Here is a 16,961-nt window from a genome sequence, read left to right as displayed (position 1 = left end):
ATCTGCTGTAGACAGGGCCTGTACACGTTGCAAGTGATAAGGATAGAATTCATACTCTGTCAACAGTCTCCAGACAGTCGTATGAGGAACATTGACTTGCAACGCTACCCTTCGTGTGCTGATAGAAGGAGTCATGTTCACTGTTTTATAAATTCTAACTTTCAGATTTTTTGACAGCAGACTGGATGATAAAAGCTTCTCAACCGAATAATAACAGACATTTCCCATATTTATTCTGTGTTTAATTTCCTTCCGAGTATCTTTTATATTTGTTACTGTTGCTCCAAGATATTTGAACTTCTCCACCTCTTCAAAAGATAAATTTCCCATTTTTACATTTCCATTTCGTACAATATTCTCGTCACGAGACATAATCATATACTTTGTCTTTTCGGGATTTACTTCCAAACCTATGTCTTTACTTGCTTCTAGTAAAATTCCCGTGTTTTCCCTAATCGTTTGTGGATTTTCTCCTAACATATTCACATCATCCGCATAGACAAGCAGCTGATGTAACCCGTTCAATTCCAAACCCTCTCTGTTATCCTGGACTTTCCTAATGGCATGCTCTAAAGCAAATTATTATTATTATTATTATTATTATTATTATTATTATTATTATCATCGGAATTTAATTGTTAATATTTTTCCCCAGTTTTCAGTTTAGGACCTAGGAAGACAGACTTGACACCTAAAAATACCTAACTAGTGCCATTGGGCCTTTGTAGGTTTGATGTACCGGTACTTGTTTGTAGAAAATTGTACATGTTAAATATTAAATGTCAGTGTTACTGTGTTAACACCCTTACAGTATTTCTCGCTGTCTGTTTGAATGTAGCAATAAATATCAAAATATTTTCGTTACCTTATAAAAGTCTGGTCATTTAATTGAATACGTGCAGTGACGACCTTCCTCAGACTTTCGTTGTGAAGTCATAAATGAAATTTCCTAAATCCATAAATCAAGCTAGTAACCCCGCGTTATGAATGAGCCGCATTTTCATACATGCAGGACGGTTTCGTGCCAGCGACTCCTTGCTAATAGCTCGGCGATTATGTTTAATTTATTTGTGACTGGCAGCGCTCCACGCCGTGCGTTCGCTAATTAGTGTTCTACATCTCGGAACAAAGCAAGTGTTGAAACCGCAAGTCCGAGGCTGCTATACAATCCGTACAGACTTCCGGAAACTATATCATCGCAACAAACAGAATGCTTATGGTGTGAAATGATAAGAACCGTGGGCTTAGGCACGAAAAAAAAAAAACGAGGTTAAAAAAATCAGAATTTCAGACGTTGTTGTTTAGTCAACTGTCCGAAGACAGGTCTGAACCTCTAAAGTGATACCAAGCCAGGAGATAATTTGTAGGGTGTCCTTTCCCCATTTCAGACATAAACGTGAGAATACTTACTTACTTACAAATGGCTTTTAAGGAACCCGAAGGTTCATTGCCGCCCTCACATAAGCCCGCCAGCGGTCCCTATCCTGCGCAAGATTAATCCAGTCTCTATCATCATACCCCACCTCCCTCAAATCCATTTTAATATTATCCTCCCATCTACGTCTCGGCCTCCCTAAAGGTATTTTTCCCTCTGGTCTCCCAACTAACACTCTATATGGTTTTCTGGATTCGCCCATACATGCTACATGCCCTGCCCATCTCAAACGTCTGGATTTTATGTTCCTAATTATGTCAGGTGAAGAATACAATGCGTGCAGTTCTGAGTTGTGTAACTTTCTCCATTCCCCTGTAACTTCATCCCGCTTAGCCCCAAATACTTTCCTAAGCACCTTATTCTCAAACACCCTTAACCTCCAGCCATACAGAACAACCGGTAATATAACTGTTTTATAAATTCTAACTTTCAGATTTTTGGACAGCAGAATGGATGATAATAACACGCATTTCCCATATTTATTCTGCGTTTAATTTCCTCCCGATTGTCATTTATATTTGTTACTGTTGCTCCAAGATATTTGAATTTTTCCACCTCTTCGAAGGATAAATCTCCAGTTTTTATATTTCCATTTCGTACAATATTCTGGTCGCGAGACATAATCATATACTTTGTCTTTTCGGGATTTACTTCCAAACCGATCGCTTTACTTGCTTCAAGTAAAATTTCCGTGTTTTCCATAATCGTTTGTGTATTTTCTCCTAACATATTCACGTCATCCGCATAGACAAGAAGCTGATGTAACCCGTTCAATTCCTAACTCTGCCTGTTATCCTGGACTTTCCTAATGGCATATTCTAGAGCGAAGTTAAAAAGTAAAGGTGATAGTGCATCTCCCTGCTTTAGCCCGCAGTGAATTGGAAAAGCATCAGATAGAAACTGACCTCTTTTCAAATATGTCTGGATTTATTACCGTCAGAATTACTTATCAATAATCAAAATTAAACCATTAGATTATTACATGAAATGGTACATAATGACCGACGAACGATTTCGCCATGAATATGGCATCCTCAGGTCTCATCGAAGCAATGACACATAATGAACACCTATAATTTCTGGTTTAAATACAATCGTTAAAAATGTTTGAAAGAGTTAATATGATAGGCGGTGTAAGCGTATGCAATTAAGAACATAGGCCCTTCGTGTAACATAAAATTTAAAACCATACAAAGTATAGAAAAAACAAACAATGTGCTGATGGTTAAATGTACAACGAGATAAAATAATTTGACAATCTTCAATTGCAGGGGTCATAAATCACAAAATAGTACAACATGCTATGGTATATAGCTCGCTCCTGCTGAACAATGAACAATTAATGTTAATGAACAATTCACTAATTTAAATAACCCGCTCTACAAAATTGTAAAGAAGTAAATTCTTGGTAATCAACTAGCTTTGCCAGGTGCATAGTTTTCTTTAAATGCTAACTTATTTCTGTAAAGCTCAGTCGTGTTGCTACAACACTGCGGTTAGGCCAGCTTCTCCTCAACCAAATTTGTAAGTATTAAAAACCACGATTCTAAATTCAATATTCACTGTTTAACTTTCAATTTCAAAATTTTTACACTTCTCCATTATATTTTACAGGACTTTGGTTTCATACAGCAGCACGAGCTCTTATTAAAATGACGTACAACATCACTGACACACAAATTTACAGTTTTATGACTAACAGTAAAAGATTATAAATTACTTCACTATGTAAAAACGTGTTTTCAATCTAATGATAACGCCCTGATATCTATGTATTTATTTTGGAACTAGAAAGAAGTTTAGTTTAGAAGCAATGCTGGACGAGGGGATTGACTGCTACGAGGATCACTCCAAAAGTAATCCACAATATTTATTTAAAAATTACATTTTTATCCTACAGCTTTGCTATTTTCATAGAATGTAGATACATCCTTCAGGAACAATACGTCACTTTTCCACATAATCCTCGCACCTTTCAACTGCCTTACACCACCTTGGAATGAGGGCCTGTATACCTGCATGATAAAAGTCTGAACCAACCCATCTGAGCTACTCCCTGGCGCCACTCACGGCAACGACTTAAATTGAATTTGGATACAAGGGGGAAGAATGTAGCTATGACCTCCATAAGTTGCAAAGGTTTAGAATAAACAATAAATTTAAAAAAAAAATGTTGTGCATTACTTCTGGAGTGATCTTCGTAGAAGTGACCGTGGCTGATGACGCAGAATTTTGGAAAATGGGACTTATCTGAAAAACAATAAGGCATAAATCGAAAATTCTTATATCAAATTAAAGGTGAGAAAATTCTCTATTAAAATAGTTACATTTTTTTAAATTTAATTTTTCATCATTTTTTGCGTTTTGTGGATGTACATATTCATTAACCACATTTCAGTCAGCTCACGATCTGCCGTCAGACTTGATTCTGAAGTTCCCTGATCTTCAGTTCAATGGACGAGCGACCAACTTCTCTCTTACCTTCTGGGCTGCATTAGACTGGCATAACAACATGTAATCGCGCACTAACATTAAATAAGAGAAGCAGAACAATATGAACAGTATGACTCGGTTAAGAGACAAAGTTTTATATGATATTCTTATTGAATTTGGTATTCCCAAGAAACTAGTTCGATTAATTAAAATGTGTCTCAGTGAAACGTACAGCAGAGATCGTATAGGTCACTTTCTCTCAGATACGTTTCCAATTCACTGTGGGATAAAGCAAGGAGATGCACTATCTCCTTTACTTTTTAACTTTGCTCTGGAGTATGCCATTAGGAAAGTCCAGGATAACAGAGAGGGTTTGGAATTGAACGGGTTACATCAGCTGCTTGTCTATGCGGATGACGTGAATATGTTAAGAGAAATCCACAAACGATTAGGGAAAACACGGGAATTTTACTGGAAGCAAGTAAAGACACAGGTTTGGAAGTAAATCCCGAAAAGACAAAGTATATGATTATGTCTCGTGACCAGAATATTGTACGAAATGGAAATATAAAAACTGGAAATTTATCTTTTGAAGAGGTGGAGAAGTTCAAATATCTTGGAGCAACAGTAACAAATATAAATGATACTCGGGAGGAAATTAAACACAAAATAAATATGGGAAATGCCTGTTATTATTCGGTTGAGAAGCTTTTATCATCCAGTCTGCTGTCAAAAAATCTGAAAGTTAGAATTTATAAAACAGTTATATTACCGGTTGTTCTTTATGGTTGTGAAACTTGGACTCTCACTTTGAGAGAGGAACATAGGTACGTTAAGGGTGTTTGAGAATAAGGCGCTTAGGAAAATATTTGGGGCTAAGAGGGATGAAGTTACAGAAGAATGGAGAAAGTTACACAACACACAACTGCACGCATTGTATTCTTCACCTGACATAATTAGGAACATTAAATCCAGACGTTTGAGATGGGCAGGGCATGTAGCACGTATGGGCGAATCCAGAAATGCATATAGAATGTTAGTTGGGAGGCCGGAGGGAAACAGATCTTTAGGAAGGCCGAGACGTAGATGGGAAGATAATATTAAAATGGATTTGAGGGAGGTGGGATATGATGATAGAAAATGGATTAATCTTGCTCAGGATAGGGAACTATGGCGGGCTTATGTGAGGGCGGCAATTGACCTCCGGGTTCCTTAAAAGCCAGTAAGTAAGTAAGAACAATATGGGTCTCTTAAATTCGTTACATTTCGTTACTTTCGTTACCAATTGCTTAAATTAATTACTTTGTGATTACTTTCGTTAGCGGAAGGAAAGTAAGCAAACAGAGCTTCCAGATTTTAACTGGAACAAATTCATACCGAGCGAGATTAATAAAACTCAACGAGGCTGCAAATGGGAGTCAACGTGGCGTCCCGCAACGCGCTCCATCTCTGCCGCAGCAGGTGCGTGAGTTATGCGTCGTGCCTGCACAATAAGGCTCTATGTGAGGACAATGCGCCCGAGTACAAATTATAACACGAGGCGCGTGCCTTTTCATATAGTTTATTGCTCAGGATTTTTTGTGACTCTTCTTCCTGTATCCATTGAAACATCTACTGGATTCATCCCAACATTTCCTCCACGATGATTTAACTAGCCGTTCTGCTCATATAAGCACACGGAGAATAAAGTGTGGGCTGAGTAGTAACTGTTTAATCAAATGCGGTGTAGTACAGGGACATCATTTTATTTTTACTTCAACTTTTATTGTACCTGAGTTTTTGAATGTACTTCACTCCCACCCCCTCTACTAGAGAAGTTCCAACTGTCCTCCACACAGAATCAAGGCCGCATATGGTAAACAGTACAGAGTTAGTGAGTATAGTACGTTCCAGAATTATGCTCGCGTTTTCCAGTGATGAAAGAGCTTTCAATATTGAATCATATTTTCTCATAGGTACTGTCCGTTTGCCTACGTCGCATCCCGATTTCCCCCACCTGCTTTTGCACGCCCCTCTGTAAAAGCTGGGCTGTCTTAGCTCTTTTCTGATAACATTAATTTCTGTTAGGAATTGGACGTTTACCTAATATTATAAAGCTGTTTAAAATACTTAAATAAAAGGGCCTAGTTAAGTTACTAACTGTCACGTGATTTCCCCCTTTCTACTATCCTGCGTCATAACCACTTGGACGGACAGTAGATAGCATGTCTGAGTAATTTTATCTTTGCGGGTCGGGTAGAAGTGAAGGTTGAATTTACAGTACGTAAGGTACTCTTTTATAGAGTAGGTACAGAATTATTCCAACATGAGTTACTAGTACGAAGGACGAAACTGGTAATTGGAATTACATGCAATAGTCTATAGTGCGATAGTATGCCTGAAAGAACTGAAGCCTGTATCGAAATGAACGGCCACCATTTTAAAAAATATGTTTAAATATCCATATTATGATTATTTTTCAATTTAACTTCATTCTCTATATTGTACACTAATGTGCTGTAGACAGTATAATATACACTGCATAATGAATACGTTCGCATGGACAGCTCAGTTCGTGAGTAAAAACACTCATTGTTAATACTGTACTGTATTTTGATTAAACAAAAACCTAATGAAAATTATCAAACTCAAAATCGCGATATTTCCTAGTTTATGTAAATGGATGAACTACTTTTCTTCCCTCCTATACCTAGTAAAGTGATTTGTTTGTGTTTTACGCCAGCATCATCGAACTACAGTCGTGGAAGGGGGTAGCAAACTGTGTTTCCGGTTGTCTAAAGGTATAGCCAGGTTAATATTAAAAATGTTAGTAAAAATAAAATGATGTGCCTGTATAAGCAGCAGGCTAGCACGAGCTGCTGCCAGAAGAGTAAGAAAACAGCGTCTTGTGGAAAAGAACCAAGGAAGGCACTAGTGAAGTGTGGCATTGTATTGGGATATTACGACGAACTAGATAGAAGCGACTAGAAGCATATAAAATGTGTATATGAAGCGTGTGAAATAAGAAATGAAGCTGCGTTGGAAAGAGTGGGTGAAGAAAGAATGATGCTGAAACTGATCAGGAAGAAAAAAAGGAATTGGCTGGGTCACTGGCTGAGAAGAAACTGCCTCCTGAAGGATGTACTGGAAGGAACGAGAAAAGAATTTGGGGTAGAAGGAGATATCAGATGACAGACAACATTAAGATATAATATGGATCATATGCGAGACAAAGAGAAAGGCGGAAAATAGGAAAGATTAGGGAATACTGTTTTCTAGAGTTAGCATCACTGAATTTGTACAGAAGTATCAAGTGTGGGTACTTTTTTGAAAGCTCATAATGAGCATTATTCAAAAATAAAAAATATACATTGAGTGTTCATTTAAAATAAGACAATTGGAGTTAAAGCGTCGTAAAATACCTAATAAAAAATAAACGACTTATTTCCCACAGGACATTTAACGCGTGTTTCCGGGATTTGAACTCCGACATAGAAATGTCTGTGAATGCCTATTGTTAGTCCATAATGCTCAAAATATTGTGTATTGATAATAATAGTAATAATAATAATAATAATAATAATAATAATAATAATAATAATAATAATAATAATGAATTCTTTAAGACTGAACCAAAATGCAACACTGTTACAATATTTAATCATAGTAGTAATTTAGGCCCAAGCATATAATTATAACAAACTTATATTTAAATATCCTAATCTTGTCAATTCTAATAGTTCTAGTATTAAATTTAAAAAGTTATGCATGGATTTTATAAAAATTGAAACATTGCAAATTTAAATTTATATACTATAATTGCATAGTAGACATAAGACAAATTGTATTGCATAATTTATTATTAATTTCAATTCAGGAATCCGCCCCTGAGCACGAGTTCTACTCTTTCAGGGGCGAGCTAAAGTTTTTCTGTATATTTTATATTTTATGTTACAATTATTAGCAAAATAATAAATAAATAAATAAATAAATATTAAAAGCCTAACAAATTGGCCTAATACAAGGTGGGCCAATCACACGGAGAGATTTGGTGGGAGTATGCCGTTCATATGAAGAGTGTGAGAATGAATATAACCGTCTTTTCTCTACCTACTTACTTTACAATTTATGACTCCTTAGGCGGTGACGTCACTATCTCGCGTTCCCTAGTAACTAAGCTGTTTGTCTCTACAATGTTTTGTTAATTGGTGCTCATGGTTACTGCAAACTGCAATTAACTCGTCTACTTCATGAGAAATCTCTCCATGCACAAAAGGTAACGGTATGGTGCACGGTTTCATCAATTGGAATAATCGACCCTTTCATTTTGAGAATGAGGCCAGAAATGCAGTGATTGTTAATTCAGTGCGATATGTTGAAATGATACAGAACTTTTTTACACCACAACTCGCCCATTTTCCAGTGAATGAAAACACACTGTTTCAACAGGACGGAGCAACAAGCCACTCCGCAAGAATTTCGATGGATGCTGTGAATGCTGTGTTCCCGGGCAGCGTCATTTCTCGGAAAGGGGATATCGCTTGGCCGCCTAGGTCACCTGATTTAACGGTATGTGATTTCTTCTTATGAGGACACCTCAAAACGAAGGTGTTTGGGGGCAACCACCCAGAACAATTCCAGCCCTAAAATAACGTATACCTGTCAATATTTGAAATCTTTCAAATCCAAGTTAGAAAATTATCTTATGACGAGTTGCCAAACTAACTTACTATTATGACAAGTGTTGTATTGCATGTTTCCACGTATTCACATTTTTTTATGTTCTAGTGATATTTAACTTATTTTATATTTTTGTTTTCATATTTTCCGATAATGGTATATCTCCAATGTGACAAGCTGAGCTATATATAAACATAATTTTCCTTACTGTGTATACTTAAAAATATTGTATTCATTGTATGCTTTGTACTGCACTATTTTATTACTACTATTAGTATTATTATTACTATTAGGCCTGTTATTATTATTTTATTATTATTATTATCATCATTATTATTATCATTACTATTCTTATTTATTATTATTATTATTATTATTATTATTATCAATAATTATCTTATGTTTTTATACTTTGTAGGCCTCATTTATTTTTGACCTGCTGTTCACATTTTATTATGCTTTTTTCTTTCCTTCTTTATGTTATATATTATGTCTGATTTCTTCTTACTTGTTGTTTACATTTTATTATTATTATTATTATTATTATTATTATTATTATTATTATTATTATTATTATTATTATCTTATTCAGTTTTGTGTGTACTTTGTAAATTTGTAGTGTTTCTGTAACGCAGTTTTTACTCCTGGTTGAGTGTTAGAGAAGGCCGTATGGCCTTAACTCTGCCAGGTTAAATAAATCATTATTATTATTATTATTATTATTATTATTATTATTATTAATATGCTGAGAGAGGTTATGCAACAATTCATGGCCAGACTCGAAGAATGTGTGCGTTTCAATGGAGGTCACTTGGCTGACGTAATTTTTAGACGGAATGAAATTTGCACAAATATCGCTCCAGTCAACTTGGGCAAGCGAATCCGTCAAGGCTCCAGCACCGAACCTGGGCCTGCAGCGTAGAAATCCGACGATCCTGCTGTAGTGGCAGGAAATAAAACTCACAGAAGAAAAATAAGAAGGATGACGCGCAATTCCGCCGCAAATAGATCCGGAAGACAAATGAGTTGAAATCAGCTCAAGGATTTCACTTGTTCCCACCTCGTTTACGCGCTTCCTCGTTATTAGCGGTAATATCAGCCAGCTATCACTCTCGCGCATTGTCCGGGTCTGCTTTATAAATACCGTGCGATACGGCATCGGGTGTGATTAGAAGCCATGGAGAGCGCCTTGCCAGGCCTATATTAATCTCGCCCGCGGTGATGTATGGACTGCCAGCCTTTGTTTATATTTGAAATACGAAGCTGAAGAAAGGCTGCAGGCTGTCTCTCAGGAATGTCTGTAACATCTTATACTCCATCATTATTTCAGAGAGATCAGAACGTGAGGTCCCTAAAGCCGTACAGTACAATTCATTTGTCATAACATACCTACGTGATGAAGTCAGAGAGTAATTTTTGCTTCTAACGCTCAGGATTAAGAATAAAGTAATTTTCTTCCTTGCTTCACAATATCTGAAGGTAAGGTGTAGAAATCTTGAAAGATTTACATCTTGGAAGTCACAAAGTAAGGTTCGAAACTAATAAAATCCAGGAATAACAAACAATGTCTTATTACACGGAATTCTGGTGTGATAGCGTGATATATTTATTTAATTATTTTTAAGAAATATTTACAATTCATGTTGGGAATGTTCAGCTAAGCCTCGTGTTAATAACATATATCAACATATGATTGATTAAACGTTAGTATCAAGATAAAATAGGATGTAATACATCAATAGTTTTCTTTCATATGTAATTCAGAGTTGCAAGTAAACATCCAAGCCCACAACTACATACGGTTCTATTGCTCTATTAAAATGAATACAAACAACTTGTCATCGGATTGCAGTTTATTCCATTAGACTGATTACGGGCAAAACACATCCCTTCTGTTCAACAACCCGTGTATGAGGATTAGACTCGCATGATGCTATATGAGAGCATTGAACATTTAACGAGAATTCCGCTCGCTCCATGAAATTAGTTATACACGCTTTTATGATTCCACATATAATAATATAAGGTTTTAATTCTGTATATTTTTAGTATTTATTGATTTTATTGTGATCATCACCTTATTGGCAACAATATATTCGAGACATCCATACAAGGGGATCTACTTTATATAGCTATGTAAATTCACATTGTTTTAAATTAAATTTGTTTTTAACATTTAGACAGGACATTTAATGTTGGTATGGATAATATTGTCACCATGTCATATTTTATTCTAGTCATGGCATTTTCAAATGTAAAACTTGTTTGTAATTGATTTTAGATGATACTTATATTTGTACCTGAAGATGCCCCACTAGGGGTGAAAACGTTAGTATCAAGATAAAATAGGATGTAATACATCGATAGTTTTCTCTCATATGTTTTTATTTAATATGTAATTCATTGCTTAAGCCATATTGGCGGAATAAATAATCAATCATATGTTGATATATGTTATTTTTGTAGGAAGCTTACTTTCCGACTCCTAAAAAAATCGCATATTACAATGCCTCATTGTACGAGAAATCAGATCCATAAAACATCGTCATTCCTGTATTACACGAGGGTCAGCATTTCTCACTCACAAGAATAAAATTAATGACTGAAAGTAACAAACTGTACGGATGAAACATCACGTCTTTCACAAACAGAAGATGAATTACTTATTCCAAAGACAGTCGCAACAAAAAACATCAACATAACAATTTCAGTAAATAAAACAAAACCATAAACAACAGCTGAAAGTCTTGTAAGTGCTAAGTTAGTAATTGGACGAACTATAACAGAGACTAATACAAAACTGATTAAGATAATAAATGGCCAGCTGGTTATAACGCAATATTATGAATATATGGAATTTACTACTAGAAAATTGCTAGAAGAATAAGGAAAATGAGGCTAACAATAAATTAAGAGAAAACATATAATTTTGGAGATCAAACAAGAGATTTGATTTTAGAAAATGAAAAGAGTTCTATTAAAGGTTGTAATGATTACACTTATTTGGGTGTGAAAGTTAATAAAAACAGTCAACAAGAAAAGGATATAAATTAGGTACAGAATAATGAAAGCAAGATCAGCAATTGCAATGCTAAATGGGGCATATAACGAAAGACACAAAAATAGAGATTTATAAATCAATAGTTCGAAGCACTATAATATATGGAGCTGAATCCTGGAGAAGGAATAAAAATAATCAGTTAAAATTATTATCAACAGAAATAGATTATTTAAGAAAATCAGCTAGGCATTTGAAATTGGAAAGAATTAGAAATAATGTAAGCAGTCAAGAAATGAAATTTCCAAATTATATATTAGATTTTGTTAAATATTGACAATTAGATTGGTATGGTCACATTAGAAGAATGCCAGAACAGAAATTACCGAGGAAAGTGTTAAACGGTATTCACCCTGGAAATCCGGCATGGCATGCAAGCGCCTTAGCCGACTGAGCTACGGCGGTGGCTACATACTCGTATTAAGTTTGATAGAGAGTTAACAATGATATAACAAAAATCATTACACATCGAAGTGAAATGGCAGGACTCTGTGCAGGAATTGAATTACAAAGAAATGGAATACGAGATATAAGAAATTCAATGAAAAGATGGGTAACCAAACGCTGTAGGTGGCCTATCGTTGGATAGTGTAAGGAGAAGTAACATTATTATTTTATGCATTCATAGACAAGTAGCACGAAATCGTCACGGCATAAAAGCCCCTTTTATCTGATTGAAGTTCTGGCTGATATGTACATCTATTATGCATCTGAAACCTGACCAGTCGGCGATGTAATAATAATAATAATAATAATAACAATAATAACAATAATCGTTTATTTTAACTGGCAGAGTTAAGGCCATTCGGCCTTCTCTTCCACTCAACCAGTATGATAGAAAATTACTACAATGCTATGAATATAACATAATTAATACAATACAATACAATTCAAAGCAATACAATACTACAATACAAGACAATATAATACATAATTAATATAATACAATGACAATTCTTTTCATCTTCACAACACCAATAAAATAATAATAATAATAATAATAACAATAATAATAATAACAGTAATAACAATGATAGTCATACCTAAATTAAATTAAATTATTAAACTCGATCACAATTATAACTTCAGTTTGACTGCGCCCGTAAGAAATCGTTTAGCCTTTTCTTGAAAGTGGTTACTCTCTGGCAGGTCCTAATTTTCTGAGATAGAGAATTCCATTCACGGGGGACTGAGACAGTAAAAGAGGATGAATAGTGGGATGTTCTATGGGCAGGAATTGCTAGGATTTGGCTCTCCTGTGACCTGGTGTTTAGATTGTGATTGGAGGATAAGTAGTTAAACCGGGAACGGAGATAATTTGGAGTAGAAGTGTGGAGAACTCGAAACAGAAGAGACAGCGAATGAAGTGTTCTACGGTTACTAAGTTGCAGCCAATGTACGCAATGGAGGGGGAAAGAAACTGGCCTCCGTACCCCATTATCTTCTGACCTAGTTGCCTCATAAGTGGTGCCTTCTTGGTATCACTTGTAAGGTTCAGACCTGTCTTCGGACAGTTGACTCAGGGCCTGTACTACGATCTCCTGTTAAAGCTCCAGATTCGTATACTCCAGTTAAGCAATCTGGAAGTTAAATATTTTGTTCCGTACTACCAGCGGATTTTAACTGCAGGATTGTTATCCGGAAGATATAGTAACATTTTTATTACGTTGGCAATGAAGTTACTGAAAATGTAGTGAAATTTATTGCGTTGGTATACCTTTCCCCGCGTATTTCATGTTTATGTTCCGTGTTTATATGGTACTATTTATTTTGAGGTTTTATTGTAACCATTATTGTTATTATTTATTATAATACTGAAGATCCAGCCAAAAAATAACAGAGTGAAGAACAGAAAATTACACATACTGTATGAAGAAACTTTACATGGAAGCAAAAGGTAAGATTTTAAAGGTTATGTTTCTTTTCGAATAGTAATAATTCCTACCATATGATAGTATTTTGGTTTTAATTAGTAGGCCTAAAAAGGACGGGTGCGGGTTCCAGCAAAAGTGCGTTTTTCTCCCTAATCATTGTTTTATTCATATGTAACTGCACAAGAAGTGTAGGTGGCAATTATTTTTGTATTGTAATTAATATTAAGTGTGCTTTCAGTTTGTTGTATAGCCTACATTATTAGTGAATAGGGCCTATTTCGGTAATTTTTTTTAGAAATAGAGTACTTCACGGCTTCAAATCATGGGTCGAAGGCATAATAACTCGTTTAAAAAAGAAAAGTTCACTGATACTGATAATAATGAATGACGTCTTTGGCCTGGGATTTCTAACCAACATTAGTACAGCAAGGTACACTGTTCCTAGCAAATTACCAATACTTCAGTATGTTAGGCCTACAACAAAAGCCCCTTCACGCAACAGAATCGTAACGCCTGTTATATCTGTATCCCGCACTGTAAGCGCGAGAAAGAAGTTGCCGCCTCAGAAAGGGAAATTGCAATTGAACAATTTTAATAATATGAACCGTGCAATGACAAGAGAGTCGCATGCTTCCGCGATATAAACATTAACTGTAATTATGTAAATATGGGTTTTAAAGAAATGCCATTTGAACCTGGACAGTTAGGAGGGCAGCGATTTCTGCAATTTCAAGGGATTACCCTACAATCCTCTAGAACGCATTTGCACCATCATTATAACCGGGGGTTGTGAAATATTACTGGGCACTGGTTGTTTGAGACCTCACGTACACGAGATCAGAATTTTATTCCACAATAATAACTGTAGCACGCAGTCTGTTGCTCATTGAGGTCTAGTTTCACATGTTTCTTATTTTCTAAGAACACGCCCTAAGGAAACGACACATTACAGAGATTGATAATATCAGGACTACCAAATTCATAAGTATAAGTTACATTAATGTCGCAGAATGATTAACGTACACATTTGTTTAAACATTTTTGAGTGAAGAAATTTATAATTGACGGAATAATCCTGTAATTTTAATTAATTTATTCTTTTGTTCTACTTCCATGACAGCTTGAGTTGCGTGGGCTATCTGTAAGACCTCATTTACATCGGAGAAATTTCCGCATGCATAATTCTGTAAATAATACGAATAATTACTGAAGCACATTGTTACAGACGTACTGACTGCACCACAAAAATAAATAAAAAATTATTATATTTCATGTACATCATTCCCTGATAAATTGACTCGTAGATACTGATTATGAACAAAATCCGTCCAATAGTTTAGTAGAAATCGCTGTACACAGACAGACCAGTACAAAAATTATTATATTTCATGTACTGTACATCATTCCCTGATAAATTGACTCGTAGATACTGAATATGAACAAAATCCGTCCAATAGTTTAGTAGAAATCGCTGTACACAGACAGACCAGTACAAAATGTATTATATTTCATGTACTGTACATCATTCCCTGATAAATTGACTCGTAGATACTGAATATGAACAAAATCCGTCCAATAGTTTAGTAGAAATCGCTGTACACAGACAGACCAGTACAAAATGTATTATATTTCATGTACTGTACATCATTCCCTGATAAATTGACTCGTAGATACTGAATATGAACAAAATCCGTCCAATAGTTTAGTAGAAATCTCTGTACACAGACAGACCAGAACAAAAATTATTATATTTCATGTACTGTACATTATTCCCTGATAAATTGACTCGTAGATACTGAATATGAACAAAATCCGTCCAATAGTTTAGTAGAAATCGCTGTACACAGACAGACCAGTACAAAAATTATTATATTTCATGTACTGTACATCATTCCCTGATAAATTGACTCGTAGATACTGAATATGAACAAAATCCGTCCAATAGTTTAGTAGAAATCGCTGTACACAGACAGACTAGTACTAAAATTATTATATTTCATGTACATGATTCCCTGATAAATTGACTCGTAGATACTGAATATGAACAAAATCCGTCCAATAGTTTAGTAGTAATCGCTCTACACAGATAGACTAGTACTAAAATTATTATATTTCATGTACATCATTCCCTGATAAATTGACGCGTAGGTACTGAATATGAACAAAATCCGTCCAATAGTTTAGTAGAAATCGCTGTACACAGGCAGACTAGTACTAAAATTATTATATTTCATGTAGATACATCATTCCCTGATAAATTGACGCGTAGGTACTGAATATGAACAAAATCCGTCCAATAGTTTAGTAGTAATCGCTCTACACAGACAGACTAGTACTAAAATTATTATATTTCATGTACATCATCCCCTGATAAATTGACTCGTAGATACTGAATGTGAATAAAATTCGTCAAATAGTTTAGTAGAAATTGCTGTACACAGACAGACTAGTACTAAAATTATTATATTTCATGTACATCATCCCCTGATAAATTGACTCGTAGATACTGAATGTGAATACAATTCGTCAAATAGTTTAGTAGAAATTGCTGTACACAGACAGACTAGTACTAAAATTATTATATTTCATGTACATCATCCCCTGATAAATTGACTCGTAGATACTGAATGTGAATACAATTCGTCAAATAGTTTAGTAGTAATCGCTCTACACAGACAGACTAGTACTAAAATTATTATATTTCATGTACATCATCCCCTGATAAATTGACTCGTAGATACTGAATATGAACAAAATCCGTCCAATAGTTTGAGTAGAAATCGCTGTACACAGACAGACTAGTACTAAAATTATTATATTTCATGTACATCATCCCCTGATAAATTGACTCGTAGATACTGAATGTGAATAAAATTCGTCAAATAGTTTAGTAGAAATTGCTGTACACAGTACTAAAATTATTATAATGTCACATCATTGTTTTAACGTTAGTACCTTCCACCAGACAGTCTTGTAATTCTAGAATAACTCTATTTGGATATCACTTGTTTAATTTTGCTGTTTCACTAATCATAATTCCTACAGCTATTGCCAAATGTTTACCCATGAATTTTATGTCGCAGGAAGCAAAGGTCATGAGGGCGAAAGAAATAACTGTGCTAAGTTAGCGACCAAAATATCTTATTTTAATAGCAATTATATTATTTTCTTTTCATTATTCATTAATTGTTATTAGCGAAATAATCTTACTGAAATATGATGTTTGGGTATTCAGTTTTAGAAGGGACTTTCCTGCACATTTTCTAAGTGACTGTCGCTCTCCATGCGGACCCAAAACATTACATCGTACTTAAGCTTGGTACACATAACAAGTTTATGTCTCAATAAACGACGTGAACTGTATTGTATAATGAGGTGTGTATAATTTACTGCACCGCTTACTGGAACAAGGGATTTCAGAGTTCGTTAATTTGAGCAAGGTTGCCAGATGGTGCAGAACCCACCCACGGCGGGGGACTGGGACGACCTCCCCTTCACAATA

The sequence above is a fragment of the Periplaneta americana genome, chromosome 8, assembly GCF_040183065.1.
Source record: "Periplaneta americana isolate PAMFEO1 chromosome 8, P.americana_PAMFEO1_priV1, whole genome shotgun sequence".
In the NCBI taxonomy this organism is placed as follows: Eukaryota; Metazoa; Arthropoda; class Insecta; order Blattodea; family Blattidae; genus Periplaneta; species Periplaneta americana.
Note: the sequence above shows the minus strand (reverse complement) of the source record.